At 37.0% G+C, this 14,817-nt stretch overlaps 1 protein-coding gene across 4 annotated transcripts in view; it reads right to left on the bottom strand.

Moving 5' to 3' along the window:
• KANSL1L (KAT8 regulatory NSL complex subunit 1 like) overlaps nt 1-12,203 on the bottom strand; it is a 139,207-nt gene extending 127,004 nt beyond the window's left edge. For 3 of the 4 annotated variants that reach the window (XM_060152184.1, XM_060152187.1, XM_060152188.1), the window contains exon 1: nt 12,092-12,203. The gene's annotated coding sequence lies outside the window, so the exon portion shown is untranslated. The remainder of the gene's footprint in view (nt 1-12,091) is intronic. The other variant, XM_060152186.1, reaches the window with a different exon arrangement.
• Between the last annotated feature and the right edge of the window lie 2,614 nt (nt 12,204-14,817).

The following is a 14,817-nucleotide window of genomic DNA, read 5'->3' as shown; positions in this document are numbered from 1 at the left end:
CTAAACTCTACCACTTCTGACTACCTCCATATTAACGTAAACAACTACACTTATTACTAACATTTCTAAGATCTACAACTGCTTGGATTTTTCATTATTTGTTAACTAGTATGTTGTCAAGATGCAAAAGTATCTAACATATAGCAGATACTGAATTAATATTTGTTGAAAAATAAGTGGTTGCCATTATACTTAAAATCCAAAGTTTTTCTTACCATGGCCTACAAAGTTCTACACTATCAAGTCCCTGACTACTTAGCCTTCTGTAACTATCTCTGTGGGTTACTGCACTCCATAAACACTAGCCTCTGTGTTATTCTTGAAACACACCTAACAAGTCTTTGCTTCAGGACTTCATATTTGCTGGAACAATTTTCCACAAATAGGATAGCTAGCTCCCTCACTTCATTCATGTTTCTGCTCTACAGTCACTTCCTCAGAGAGTCCTGCCTTGATTAATTATTTAAAATAGCTTTAGCCCCTCACTTCATGATTCTCCATTCCCCTACACTGTTTTATTGTTCCTTGGGGTGCTAATGTCAGAACCTGACTTTATATTACATTCTAGAAAGTAATATAGTCTAAGGGCAGAACTCAATTTTGTTCAATATTCTAATCTGCAGCACTTAAAACAATGTCTAGCACACAATAATTGTCAGATATTTGTTGGCTGAATTAATAAACAGAGAAGAGAGTTATGATTTTTAAAGGTATTCCAGAATTTAAGTAGTAACAACACCTATTTCAGTTATTATTTTTAAAATAACTGTTACAAACACAGCAATATATAAAAAGAATAATAAGTCACAACCAAGTATGCCTTCTTCCATGAATGTAAGACTGGTTCAACATTTAAAAAAAATTAATTATTAAAATTCACCATATCAAAAGACTAAAGAGGGCTTCCCTGGTGGCACAGTGGTTGGGAGTCTGCCTGCCAATGCAGGGGACGTGGGTTCGAGCCCTGGCCCGGGAGGATCCCACATGCCACGGAGCAGCTGAGCCCGTGCACCACAACTACTGAGCCTGCTCTCTGGAGCCCGTGCTCCACAACAAGAGAAGCCACTGGAATGAGAAACAAACAAGGAGCAGCCCCTGCTCACGAAGAGCAGCCCCGCCTCACTACAACTGGAGAGAGCCTGCATGCAGCAACGGAGACCCAATGCAGCCAAAAATAAATAAATAAAAATAAATTTTAAAAAAAAAAGACTAAAGAAAAAAAACAAATAAAAAGCATCTGACAAAATCCAGTATCTGTTTATAATTAGAAAAAAAAAGAACTCAGTAAATTAGGAAAAGGAGGGAAATTGCTTAACCTGAAAAAGAGTATCTACACAGAAGCCCAGAGACCACTTCATGGTTAATGATGAAAGACTGAATGCTTTTACTATAAGACTGGGAATGAGGCAAGGTGTCTGTTCTTATCACTCCTATTCATCATCACATTAGAGGTCCTAGCCAGTGGAACAGAAGAAGAAAAAGAAACAAAATGCATAGAAATCTGGAAAATAAAAAGTAAAACTGTGTCTATTCATTGATGACATGATTTTCTACATAGAAAATCCCAAGGGATCTATAAAAAAAGCTCCTAGATCTAATGAGTTTACTAGGGTAGCAGACATAAGGTCAAGATACAAAAATCATTTATATTTCTAGATACTGGAAATGAAAAAAACAGAAATAGAAATTTTTAAAATAGTATTAATTCCAATAACTTAAAAATATGAAATACTTAGGTATAAATCAAACAAAAAATGTGCAGGAACTACACACTGAAAAAAACAACCACCAATGAAAAACAAGTAAGATCTAAATAAATGGACTGACACATTGTGTTCATGGATTAATTATTCAATATTGTTACAATGTTAATTCTCCTTAAACTGATCTATAGATTCAACACAATCCCAATCATAATCTTGGCAGAATTTTTGCTAATATCAACAAGCTGATTCATAAATTTGTATGGATAGGGAAAGCAACTACAATAGCCCAAACAAGAAAAAGAACAAAGCTGAAGGACTCATACTACCTACTTACAGTAGTCAAAATAAACATAGATTGGCAAAAGAATGGACAGATAATTAGACAGATAAATAGAGAGCTCTGAAATAGACCCACACGTCTATGGTCAATTGGTTTTTGGCAAAGATGTAATGGCAATTCAATGCAGAAAGACTTAGTTTTTTAAAAAACAAATGATTCTGGAACAATAAGGCATCCATATGCAAAATCCTGAGCCTTAACCCACACCTCATACCTTATACAAAAATAGTCACATGCATCAGAATGGATCATAGACCTAAATGTAAAACTTAAAACCATAACATGTCTAGAAAAAAATAGGAGATCTTTGTGAAACTGGGTTGGGCAAAGATTTTTTTTTAGCTATGACACAAAAAACATTATTCATAAGAGAAAAAAATTGATTAACTTGCACTTCCTCAAAATTAAAATAAACAATAAAATAAACATTTAACAACTATTTAAAACATAACAACTGAGGAGCCTTTGACATAAACATACAGAAGATAATATGTCTTGGAATTAGTGGAAATCAGATGTGCAAACTCCTGAAAGTCACTGAATTTACCATTCAGTTAACTCTGAATAATGGTTTTGACCATTATACAGTTTTAAACTGTAATTATTTTCAATGGTATATTATTTCATTTTTACACATAATAGACAACTGGTTAGAGGAAGAATGCATAAGGAATACTGATTTGAGAGCATAAAATAATAATTCTGCAAATTCACCTGAAGATATCTCCATTAGTTCCATAACTAATGATCAAAATTATTTTATAGCATCTAAAAGGTATCTCCAGTATTTCAGAAGCCAATTTAAGACAGTGAGAATAACTAACCACAAGTAAGACCATCTGGTTTTCATTTGGGTATAAATCCATCCATACCACAATGAGTTATTTATAGAGAAGTGCTTGTGAATGACAGCTGTAAACCTATTTCATCTTTTAAAAACAGAATAAAAATTTTCCAAAAAACATGGAAATTAACCAGTTGACTTTTTAAAAGCAGAAAATGAAGAAATGGCCAACATTAAGTCATAAATGTAGTTTTGTCTATTTTTGGTAGAAGCTGGATTTTAACCTCCATTTAATATATATTTGATCTAAGATCAAACATTCAACAGTTCAGTTAACACATATTTATTGAGAAGTATGTAAGAGACACTAACCTAGGTACCAGAAAGATTGTAGACAGCATGACAAATAAGGTTTCTATTCTCACAGAGCCTACATTCTAGCTAGCAAATGGTAGATAGAGAATATACAAACAAGAAAACAAAAAGATCAGAAGTAAATAGGGTTCTCACAGTGTTTTTATAAAAATAAACAAAGTAAAGTAATAGAGCATAACTACACTGCAGTAGGAGCTAATTTAGATTTGTAGATGAAGGAAGACTTCTGTGTTGGCGACATCTGCTCTGAGACTTGAAATGACAATAACAAGCTAACCAAGGTTTGGGGTAAGAGCTTTCCAAGGAAAAAAGACAATTAATAGAAATCTGTAAAGCAGGAATAAATTAGGGGTGTTTGTGGAACAAAAATTACAAAACTTGTCTAGACATAATGAGACAGAGAGAGAAAGGAGCTCAGGATCAAGCCAGGGGGTTCACTCACATTTATCTGAACAAAGGAAGAGGTGTTACAAAGGAGGAAGAGCCCTAAGAGGAGACTTAGAAAGTCCAGTTACTGGGACTTCCCTGGCAGTCCAGTGGTTAAGACTCTGAGCTCCCAATGCAGGGGGCACAGGTTTGATCCCTGGTCAGGGAACTAAGATCCTGCATGCTGCACGGTGTGGCCAAAAAGTAAATAATTTTTTTAAATGCACACTCCCATTCATTAAAACGTTAAAAAAACCCCAACCCCCCCACAAAAAAAAAAGGAAAAGAAAGAAAGAAAAAAGAAAGTCCAGTTAGTGAGAGAAAAGGAAATTCCAGAGTGTAGGTAATTGAGATTCCAAAGTATTCAAAAGTATGTTAAAAAGACATGGGCAGCTCTATCAAATGCCATAGTGAGGTCAAATAAAATGAAGATAAAGAAGTGACAGATGATATATTACTTTCTAAGAAATCTGTTGAAGAGTCTTGCTTTTTCCTAAAAGTAAAGAAATACCCCACTCCTGCTTTTACTAGCCTTCCATGTGGGGGAAGGGAAATACCTAACCCCATGTAGCCATCCTATCCCACCTAAGAGGTGGAAAAATCTGTGAAGCATTTGTGAAGTTGGGGCACAGCCTCCCTAAAAGACAGACTTAATCACCAGACTATAGAATGCTTCCTCTATACCTTACATCTTACTAAAGACCTATTTACTAAAGTTCCTTTTACTAGGTATATCATGTCCCCTCTTTCAAAAGGAAATTACAAGGCATACTAAAAGACAAAAAACAGTTTGAAGAGACAGAGCAAGCATCAGAACCAGATTCAGATATGAGAGGAATGTTGGAATTATCAGACTGTGACTTTAAAAGAACTTAAACAAATTATGATTTTCTAAGGGCTCTAATGGAAAAAGTAGACAACATGCAATAACAGATGCATAATGTAAGCAAAGATATGGAAATAGATGGGAATTCTAAGAAAGAATCAAGAAGAAATGCTGGAGACCAATAACACCATAACTGAAATGAGAATGCCTTTGATAGGCTCATTAGTAGACTGGACATGGCTGAGAAAAGAATCTCTGAGCTTGAGGATATGTCAATAGAAACTTCCAAAATGAAAAGCGAAGAGGAAAGAGACTGAAAAAAAAAAAAAAAAAAGGAACAGAATATCCAAGAATTGTGGGTCAACTACAAAAGGTGTTAACATACATGTAATGCAAATACTGAAGGTGAAGAGAGAACAAATATTTGAAGAAATAATGATTGAGAATTCCTCCAAATTAATGTCAGACATCAAGCCACAGATCCAGGAAATGCAGAGAACACAAAGCAAGATAAATGCCAAATGAAATAGCATATGTCATTCAATAAATTAAGTACTGTATTAAAATTGTATTATGTGAAATTATATATAATAGCCAATAGTATGCTTAGAACAAATAATAGTTCATTAAATTTTTTTCTACTAAAAATTATTTATCATACATTTTTCCCATTAGAATGAAAGCTGCATGAAGGCAGGATCTGAATGTTTTCATTCACTGCTGTATCATAAAATACTGTTGGGCACATAGTAGGCCCTTAATAAATATTTCCTCAATAAATACCATCCAAAATAATAAAATCATTTAAAAATTTCAAGGAAAAGGATTCATATTTTATTGTGAAAGGAGTCTTAAGGCTAGGAAATATTAGTATAGAACATTGCTGTCCAATAGAAATATGAGGTGAGCTAAATATGTAATTTTAAATTTGCTACTAGACATATTTTAAAAAGTAAAAAGAAACATATGAAATTTGAATTTCATTGTACCCATTATATAGAAAATATGACTCCAACCTGTAATCAGGATAAAAATATCTTTATGAGATATGTTTTTTTAATGTGTGCTAAAGTCTCAAAATACAGTGTTTATGGGCTTCCCTGGTGGCACAGTGGTTGAGAGTCCGCCTGCCGATGCAGGGGACACAGGTTCGTGCCCCGGTCCGGGAAGATCCCACATGCCGCGGAGCGGCTGGGCCCGTGAGCCATGGCCACTGAGCCTGCGCGTCCGGAGCCTGTGCTCCGCAATGGGAGAGGCCACAACAGTGAGAGGCCCACGTACTGCAAAAAAAAATAATAATAAAAAAATAAAGTGTTTATTCTACATTTAGCACAAGTCAATTTGGACTGGTTGCATTTCAAGTGCTCAATAGTCATATGTGGTTAAGGATTACTGTACTGGACAGTATAAAGTATACTGTACCCCTAAAGTAAACAGGAATCAACCATTAACTAAAATATTTCAGTCCCAAAGTTCTTAGCCAAATACTGTTTAGTATTTTTAGACACCTATGCTTAGGTTATACAAAAAGAATGTGAAAAAAGCAAATCCTCAAACAGTTTTCTAAGCATCTTGTTCTTCTTATGAATATTCAGTTTCCAATTATTCTGGTTTCTAATTATTCGGTTTCTAATTATGCACATATTGGGTCGAAAAAAAGTGTTTGGATCTTACCTAAATCTAAGAAATTTCTTTCTAGCTGCTAAAACACTGTATTCTATTTACTCTCGGCACCACTATCATCTTTCCCAAGATACTCAAGGAAAATAGGTCCTTTCTGTAAAAAGAATTTAGTCAGTCCATGATATAGGACTTTAAAGAAACTGGAAAGAATAAAACTGAGAAAAAAACAACAACTTCCTTAACCACAACATACAGAAACTAAAATAGTGAGCTAACAGGATTTAAGAAGCAAAACTGCAAGAAATCATATCACCCTTTCAAAGAAAGCAACCAGACAGATTATTCTGATTATCTGTTAAGAGGCAATAGTTCTAGATAATCCAAAAATCAATTATATTTCCTGGGCACGAACTTCATTTTCATGTTGTACAACAGAGTTTTCAACCTGCATTCCAATTTAAGTAAAAATAAATTAATAATTCCTTAGCACATCCACAGCCCAGAAATTTTAGGGGTGGCCAAAAAAAAAGAAAACCGAAAAAAAACCAACCACCAAAACCCAAAACCAATCCATTGTAAAACTATTACAGATAATCCACCAAGTAAACAACCCTATAGCAAAATTCCAGATTTCAATATACATACATTTTCTTAGAAGTATCTTAAAACACTACCAACCAGAGAGAAAATTTCAGTAACACAAGCCAAAGTTTATTCATTTAAATTACAAACATTTAAAAACTACAAAGAATCAAAACAGTTTTTTTCTTTTTGGCTATATTAAATTTCATTATTATAAATAAAAATCAAATTCAGAAAAATGGGGGAATTGTAAAGTCAAGTCTATACTACAAATTCTAATTTGGGGTCTACAATTTAATCCAAAGAACATTCATTGTGAATTAAGGAAGAAATTAGTTGCCCTGATATTACCTTACTAAAAATAAGGAGCCTTGCCCTGTTGTCTCCAAAATGCTTCCATTAGTGACTTAATCTTTAAGGTTTATAAATCATATGTATTTATGAATTTAGCATTAATTAAATGCAATCTGGTCCCTTGGACATCATGAGATATAGTAAATACCATCATGTCATCCCTCAAAAGCTGCATGTACAGTGAGATAATTATAACAATAATTATTGGATTGATCCCAACACTAGTAACCAGGTCTTTACAATTACTATTCAGGTCACATATACCAAATAATTTTTGGCATACGGTCTAAAGAAAATCAAAAGTTAGCTAATCTAGTCTATCCTCAGAGCTGAAACTAAGAATCTAGACAATTATAAATAAGAACCACTCTTCCTCCTGAGAATGAACATTAAAAATTAAAAACCAAATCTGATTTTCCATCCCCTAAAATACTACTTCAGATTTGACTATGACTTACATTCTAGCACACACATGTATATTCCATATAGTCCATGGGGAATATCAAATCAATATCTACCCTCTGCACATTAAATTTACTCTTTCAATTGAAATCTGGATAATCCCAATTCTCTTCAATGCGGTAACATAAACTAGGAATAAAAGTATCATAAAGAAGGCAGATTCATCCTTAAGTTAAAAGAAAGTGAAAAGACTACCAACAGCATTTTGAGAGAGGGGAGAACCCTGAAGCAGAGACAAATATTAAATTATTTCTGCACTTACAACTTTAATGTGTTTCAGATAGCTGATCCATTATAAAAAAAGAGAAGGAGCAGGAAAAAAATTCTTTTAGCAAAATTTGAGCAGCTCTTCCAAACATTACTGAAATATAAGGGGACTAAAAGTTTCTAATTTGTAACTCATAAAATTAAATTAAGTCAATTAAGTCAATACAAGTAATGAGAAAGAGTTTACACTGGTATAATTTTATTCCTCAAAAATATAGGAATTACTGGAAGATACTAAATACACTGTTGTGTTTTCAAGATCTCTTTATGCCACAAATGGGCATTCTCAATTTACAGCAGAAAACACTGTAGTAATTGGCATGACCAAGGTACAGTTAGCTCAGTACTTTCTATTTCAATAATGTTTATAGCTAGAACTCCTTCCACTTTGAAAACTATGCCTAAAAAGGAATTCTCTTTGAAGACTAAAGGAATTTAATTAAAGATAAAGCCACTTGGGTGGCCACATAACACATCAAACAGATCATACTTCAAACTTCAAGCAGAATTATTACTATTCAGTTATAAATGCATGACTCATAGGAATATAAATGAGTCATTTTCTTCTGTGTACATCAACTTAGATCCAGAAATTTACGTTTAGATTTAGCACTATCACATTTGCTCGTTATATACATTTTGGCTCCAACTTAATTTCACGTGGTTAAACACTGATTAATGATCTACTACCGAGTAAAAAAAAATCTTTAATTACTTTAAACAACATGCTTGAAGATTCTTGATCTTATAGGATTAGAAATAAACAATTAGAAATTCATTAGAGATATTAACAAAGCCTTAATATTACAAAAGATTGCATTTTCTCCCAATTCTGCAAGAGAACCGTCACATCCATATAGAAATAAAATGTTCCTGAAAATGTAAAAATATTACCAAGTATTAAAAACTTTCATTATGAATCGTTTTCAGATTTTCATTACAGACTGTCTACAGGCAAGTACGATATTACCGTTTTTATTAACACTTGCTGGTTTATTTATCCCACACAGAGTAACAAAAGTCTCAGTTCAGTGCAATCTCTTCAGAACACTTAAAAGGGAAAAAAAGGTAAATTTTTTGGAAATGAATACACCTTCCTTGCCTTTCTAAATCAAACATACTGAAAGTAATGTAGGATTGTATTGATGACTGAGTGTCATCATTATGTACAGTATTCCATTATAGTCCTGTGATATAGTAAGGACTTTAACGATAGAGGTATAATAGACAATATGCCCAAAGTCAGTAAACGGGTTGCTAATTTCCTATTAGCTGACACTGCAGGTGCAAGCAGTCTCATTCTTTGCTGTTTATAACTTGAGGAACCCAATCAGTAAACAATCTTCTAAACCTGAAAGAGACAGCTTTCGGCCTCCTTCAACTATTAATACAGCACAGACAAATGTAAAAGGACAGGAAGAGTGATAAATAACTGAACAAGTAAAAATTACATATGACGAGTAAGGTTAAAGGCAGTAAAAGATGTTAAAGGTAATTAATAGTTGTGCTATCAAGAACAATCTGAATAATGAAACAAAGTAACTTTAGACGGTAGCCTTTTTTTCCTTCAAACACAGAAAAGGCTACAAGTGAATATGGAACAATTAAAGTGAAATTTGTAAGTGAATACCACACAAGATAGACTACTTCCTTTATTCACTCATCCAAGTTATTATGATAAATGGCATCAAAACTGGATGGAGTTCTTGGATAATGCAGCAGTTGGACAATGGGAAGTCACGAGAAGACAACTGTGCTAAGATCAGCGAGGCCCCACCTGAACGGAGAAGTACTCAAAGTAATGAATCAAACAATAATAGTATACTGCCAACAATGTACTCCTAAATTGAGTAAGATAAAAAAAGCAAGATATAATTTCCTGACCTTTCAGAGGTCAAAAAGATAAATATTAATAGTCAAGTTGCAAGTATTTATTGAGCACCCACTATGTGATTTGCAGCACATCAAATATGAAATATATTCATCTTCCTCAAGCAGCTTCTAAGACAATAAAACACATGTATCATACACACGTGAAAAAAAATTTTATGCTAACGAAAGCAAGGTTATTTTGTCTTATTGCTAATCCCAGATGATGAATAAAGATGTAATGTATCCAGTACTGTACAATACTGTACTCATACATTAGATGAGTGTTAAATAATATAATACTCTGGGAGGTAATTTGGCGATGTTGCAAGAGCCTTAAAACACACCCCCACTCCCCCAGTAATTCTGCTTTTACAAATCTAGGGGAAAATTTTCCAAAGATTTATGTAAAAGGCTATTTTCTGTAGTGAAATTTACATCAGCAAAACATTAGAAACAACTCAAACATCTGCCAACAGGAAAAATTTTAAATCTGAAAGTTACATGATATAACATCGAGTTGCCAAAAATAATTTTTTCAATGACTAAGGACATGGGACTGTTTATGAGGTAAAGTTAAAATGATACCACTTTTAAGAAAAATACACAAATACGCATAGGAAAATAGTTAAAAATACAAATTATTTGTTTTTCTTATTTGCACCCGTCTTCATTTTCCAAATTATAAGATTTAAAAATAATAATTGTTATTTGAAAAGGCATATATCACACACACTCAGTAAATGTAAAAAAAAAAAAAAATCAGTGACAAAATCGGCCTAGATTAAGAAAAATTTCATGTAAAAAATTAACCCAGAAGGGCTGGGTAAGAGAAGTAATGATAATCTATCTAGATTAAAACTATGAGGAAATGGTAGCAAACTTGACATTGATCTGATTAAGAAAGTGGAAAATGACAGAGAATCAAACATAATAGTTACAACAGATTTTGAAGATATTCAAATATATCCTATTTCATGATTCATTCATCGTTTATATTCTTCCAGCATGCTGGCTTAAAAAAACAACTGACTTTTGTTATAAAACCGTATTACCTGTCAATTTCTGTATTTGTAGTGCTGGTAAAGATTATAAATCACTTTTACTAACACAAAACATGTGATTCTCATAACAACCTCTTAAGGCAAGGACAGCATTATGAAACTATTTACAAGAGGAAACAGATTGAGATCGGAGAGGTTGTAACCTGCCCAAGAGAACAGCTAGTAAGAATTGGAAACAGCCGAGACCACTCACTGCTAAGCCTTTCTCAAGCAATCCGCATTCCAGAACACCAGGTTTTTCGCTAATGTTTAATTATTTTTTGAGCCACTTTTTCCTAGTCTAAAACACTGTCGGTTTTGCCTGCAGTACTGGTAAATATCTCACTTAGCTTTTATTGCTGATAAACCTGCCCCATCTGGTCGAAATTTAAAATAACATCCTACTGACCCAAACTCAGCACGAAGTTAAGCAAACTGGTTAAGGAAAGACGAAGAAAGTAATCCTCTTAAATCTCCCCAGCTGACCAAAGTTTAGGTTATCAAAAAGTAACGTGCTCCCCACAGTTCAAAAAGAAAGAAAGAAAAAAAAATCAATCCCCGCAGACCGCTGATCCGAGGGGAAGGGACAAGTGGGTCCTGCCCGGAGCAGAGCGGGCAGCGAACGAACCAAATACTAATTCTCTCGGAGTAAGAAAACATCACAAGATCCAGCCAGTGCCTTCCCTCTCGGCTGGAAAGCTAGCCTCTTCCTTTCCAGTAGTTTCTTTAATAACCAGAACATAGTCTTGTATTTCTTGCTACCAAACACCACGTATCCTCAAATTTTCCGGCAACATCAATCCCTTCAGCACGCAGAGAAACGGCACAAACGTGGCAACACCATTCCTCAACAATTCTCTAGATTCTCCTCCATCCCACGTAATTCTAAAGGCCAAATCAACGTCTGCCTGAAATAAAGTGAAGATAATTAACTAAAACAAAGGTCCCATCTAACGCAAACAACCCCGCCTCAAAGCCTCCCCAAAACAGCCGACACCACAACCACAGCCAGCAAGGCGCGGCCAGCGAGGCAAGGGGCGGGCCCAAAAGACCACGTGTCCTGCCCTCTGCGCACGCGCCAGCCAAAACAAAAGGGAGGCTTGCCAAGCCCCTCCCCTGCCCCACGTGACCGCGCTTAGATCCGCCCCCACCCCTCCCTCCACCCCGTCCCTCCCCTCGGCTTCTGCCAAAGCTGTTAGGTTTAGCCGTTTAAATTTGGCTGCGGTCCGACCCCTGCCGTAGAGCGCAAACCGGTGCCGGGACGTAGAATCCAACAGCTCAGAGGATTCGGGGTGAGAGAAAGGGCTGCCGACCGGTCGCCTGGCCCGCAAGTCCACCCAGCGGTCTCCTTCGCTCTCCCCTCCCGCGCTGCCGCAGTCCCCGGCTGAGGAGACCCACCCCGCTCAGCCCGCCGCTAAGACGCCGGCCACTCGCCTGCTGGGGCGCCCTGGCTCCCCTCCGCCGCCGCACCTTCGGTCCGGCTGTGGTGGGGTTTGCTGAGGTGATCTCTAGCTGCCCGCCCGCCTCCCCCAACCCGGGGCGCCGCTGACTCGTATCCAGAGCGCGTCCCGCTCCCGCCCCGGCCGCCGCCGCCGCCGCGGTTTAACAGTCCGCCAGCTGCCCGCAGCTCCGGGCGGCTCGGGGGACGGAACCCTGCCGTGATGGAGGGGCAGTGGGCGGGCCGCGGCGCCGGCCAATGGCAGCGGGGGAGGGGCAGCGCCATGCAAATGAGCTAGGGTGGCGGGGAAACCCCGGCAGGGGGCGGGGCCCGCAGAAGCGGCACTGAGCGTTCTGGAAGCGGCTGGAGGTCGGCGCCTGAACGCTGCTGCATAGGGGCGGGCGGGTTCCGCGCTGCTCCTGCTTCCTCCTTCTGCGGTCCCTGTGCCAGCGGGGAAAAACACACACACCCGGGCGACTTCCCGCCCCTGCTTTGCTATTTCTGTACCACCCTGACAGCAAAAACAAAGCGAGAGGAAAGTCAGGTTGCCTTACGCTCTGCCGCCCGCGCCGGCTCCTTGGCGGCCAGACCATCCCGCCCCGCCGCCGGAGGGGCAAGTTTTAACAAAGCTCTGTCGCTGTTGCCAAGTCTCTACGTGTCTGTGCGTTTGCATTTCTTTGGGCTCTGCGCTCAAATCCAAAGTCGTAATTCTGTACCGCCCCCGAGGGGCCCTGAAAGAGGATGGCCAATCTGCCTTGGATCTAGCTGAGTCGTTTTATAGTAAAAAAAAAAAAAAAAAATCAGTAAGGGTCAGCTCAAACATTTAAAAAATCTGTATAAAGCTGCTTTGAGTGGCGTTGGAGTTAACTCCGTTCTGCAGTAGCGCAGTCAAATAAATTGCTGGAGTTTTACGCGGAGATAGTTGGCCAGGGACACAGAAAAACATCGCTGGGAGTTTTGCACCTGGCCCAGCACTCCGCTCACCACGAAACTACACCTAGGCATTTACCCAGCCACGCAATTTGTGTGTGTGTGTTTAAATAACTGAGCACTAAATATAGCTCCTTAGGCTGTAGACGGATTACAGGCTTTCCTAAGCAACTAATTTACACATGGAATCATTTAGAGAATGAAGCGCACTAAAATTTTAGGTCCACAAAGACAAATGCCCTTATTTCTACCTTATTAATAGGATAAGATCGGGGGGGGGGGCGTGGAAAACAAGGAACTGGAGTTTTAGCAAAACATAAGACATGACGCAAATTACTGGAATTGGAAAATAACCGGCTTGTTTTTGGTCTTTTTAGTAGACTGTGACATAACTGCAATGATTTTTATGACAAGCTGCATTTATAGGAGATAATACTTTTTAAGAATCGCTCAAAACAATAATCGCACCTTCATATGGGGTAAGGGAAGTGTTTCAGAAATCGATTTACCATCATTGGAATAAAAATTGTAAGTGAATGATGTGTTGTGAAAATAATTAAATCAAGAAATATTTATTGGATATTCAAAGGAAGGGCTGTCGTATCCCTGCAGTCAGAAATACAAAAATGAATAAGGCATTAAAATATTTTTTTTAATGAACAATCTGAGAAGTCAAGCAAGTGTTATGATAGTTCACAGAAAGATTTTGTATTTGGTCTGGGTAATTTAAAGGACTTTAGGCAGTGAAAGAAGGAAGGCATCAATAGTTCAGAAGATAGTATCTTTGAGTTTGAGTAGAGGTGTAAGAGATGACACTGCATACTCTATTTTTTTACCCCATTTAACCACATATTAAGGACATTGTCCCTTGACAGTGAATATTATTCTAAAGCATGACTTTAATATTTATAGCAGATGCATGCCAGTTTTCCAGAGACTGTAGAATACCAAAGCTCCTTAATAGAAAAATTGACATACTGAACTTTGTCAAATTGTTTTCTATATTAGTCATTCAGCAAAAGTCTGAAAAATGCATGTAGTTAATTTTTAAACATCAAGGATATATTGTTATTCAGAAGGTACATTCAAAGCATTCTGATTTCCAAGAAAAAATATAACACTGGCTAGGAGACTTCCAGAACCAGCAAGAACAAGGAGAAGGGAAGGGCACCATTCTTGCTGACAGAATTATTACCTATCTGGAAGCATTTAAAAGTGTCCAGGTAAGCAGTATTATAGTGATTTCATGAGATAATCTCTGTCCTCAACACTGGTTTTTATTCAGTCACTCCTTTCACTCAGGAAACGTGTGCAGCACTTAATATACAGCTGACATTATGATAAATGCTAGTGATACAGAAGAAAGATCATACCTAGTCTTAAGCAGCTCACAGCCAAGAAGAGGTTACAATTACAGCCTTTTCTATCCCCCTTCTCTGCTCTGTTTTTCTCTATGGGATTTATGACCATCTAATGTAACACAGATTTTCATTCTTTTGTTTTTGTTGTCTTGCCTTTCTAAGTAGAATGTAAGCTCCATGAGGTCAGGCACTTTTGCTGTTTTGCTTACTGCTGTATCCCCAGAGCCCAGGACAGAACCTGGCAGATGTAGGTTTTCAACACATATTTGTTAAATGAATATATGCATTTAATTCTCACATTCTGCAAAGTGTTATATTCATTTTCCAGGTGGGAAAAAAAAATACTCAATGAGGTTAGATACAGTAATATATATCGATTCTCACACTAAAAAATGGCCAAATTTGGGATTTGAAAAACAGACCTGTCTGGC

This window comes from Lagenorhynchus albirostris, chromosome 6, assembly GCF_949774975.1.
Source record: "Lagenorhynchus albirostris chromosome 6, mLagAlb1.1, whole genome shotgun sequence".
In the NCBI taxonomy this organism is placed as follows: domain Eukaryota; kingdom Metazoa; phylum Chordata; class Mammalia; order Artiodactyla; family Delphinidae; genus Lagenorhynchus; species Lagenorhynchus albirostris.
This window is presented reverse-complemented; position numbering and strand designations above follow the sequence as displayed.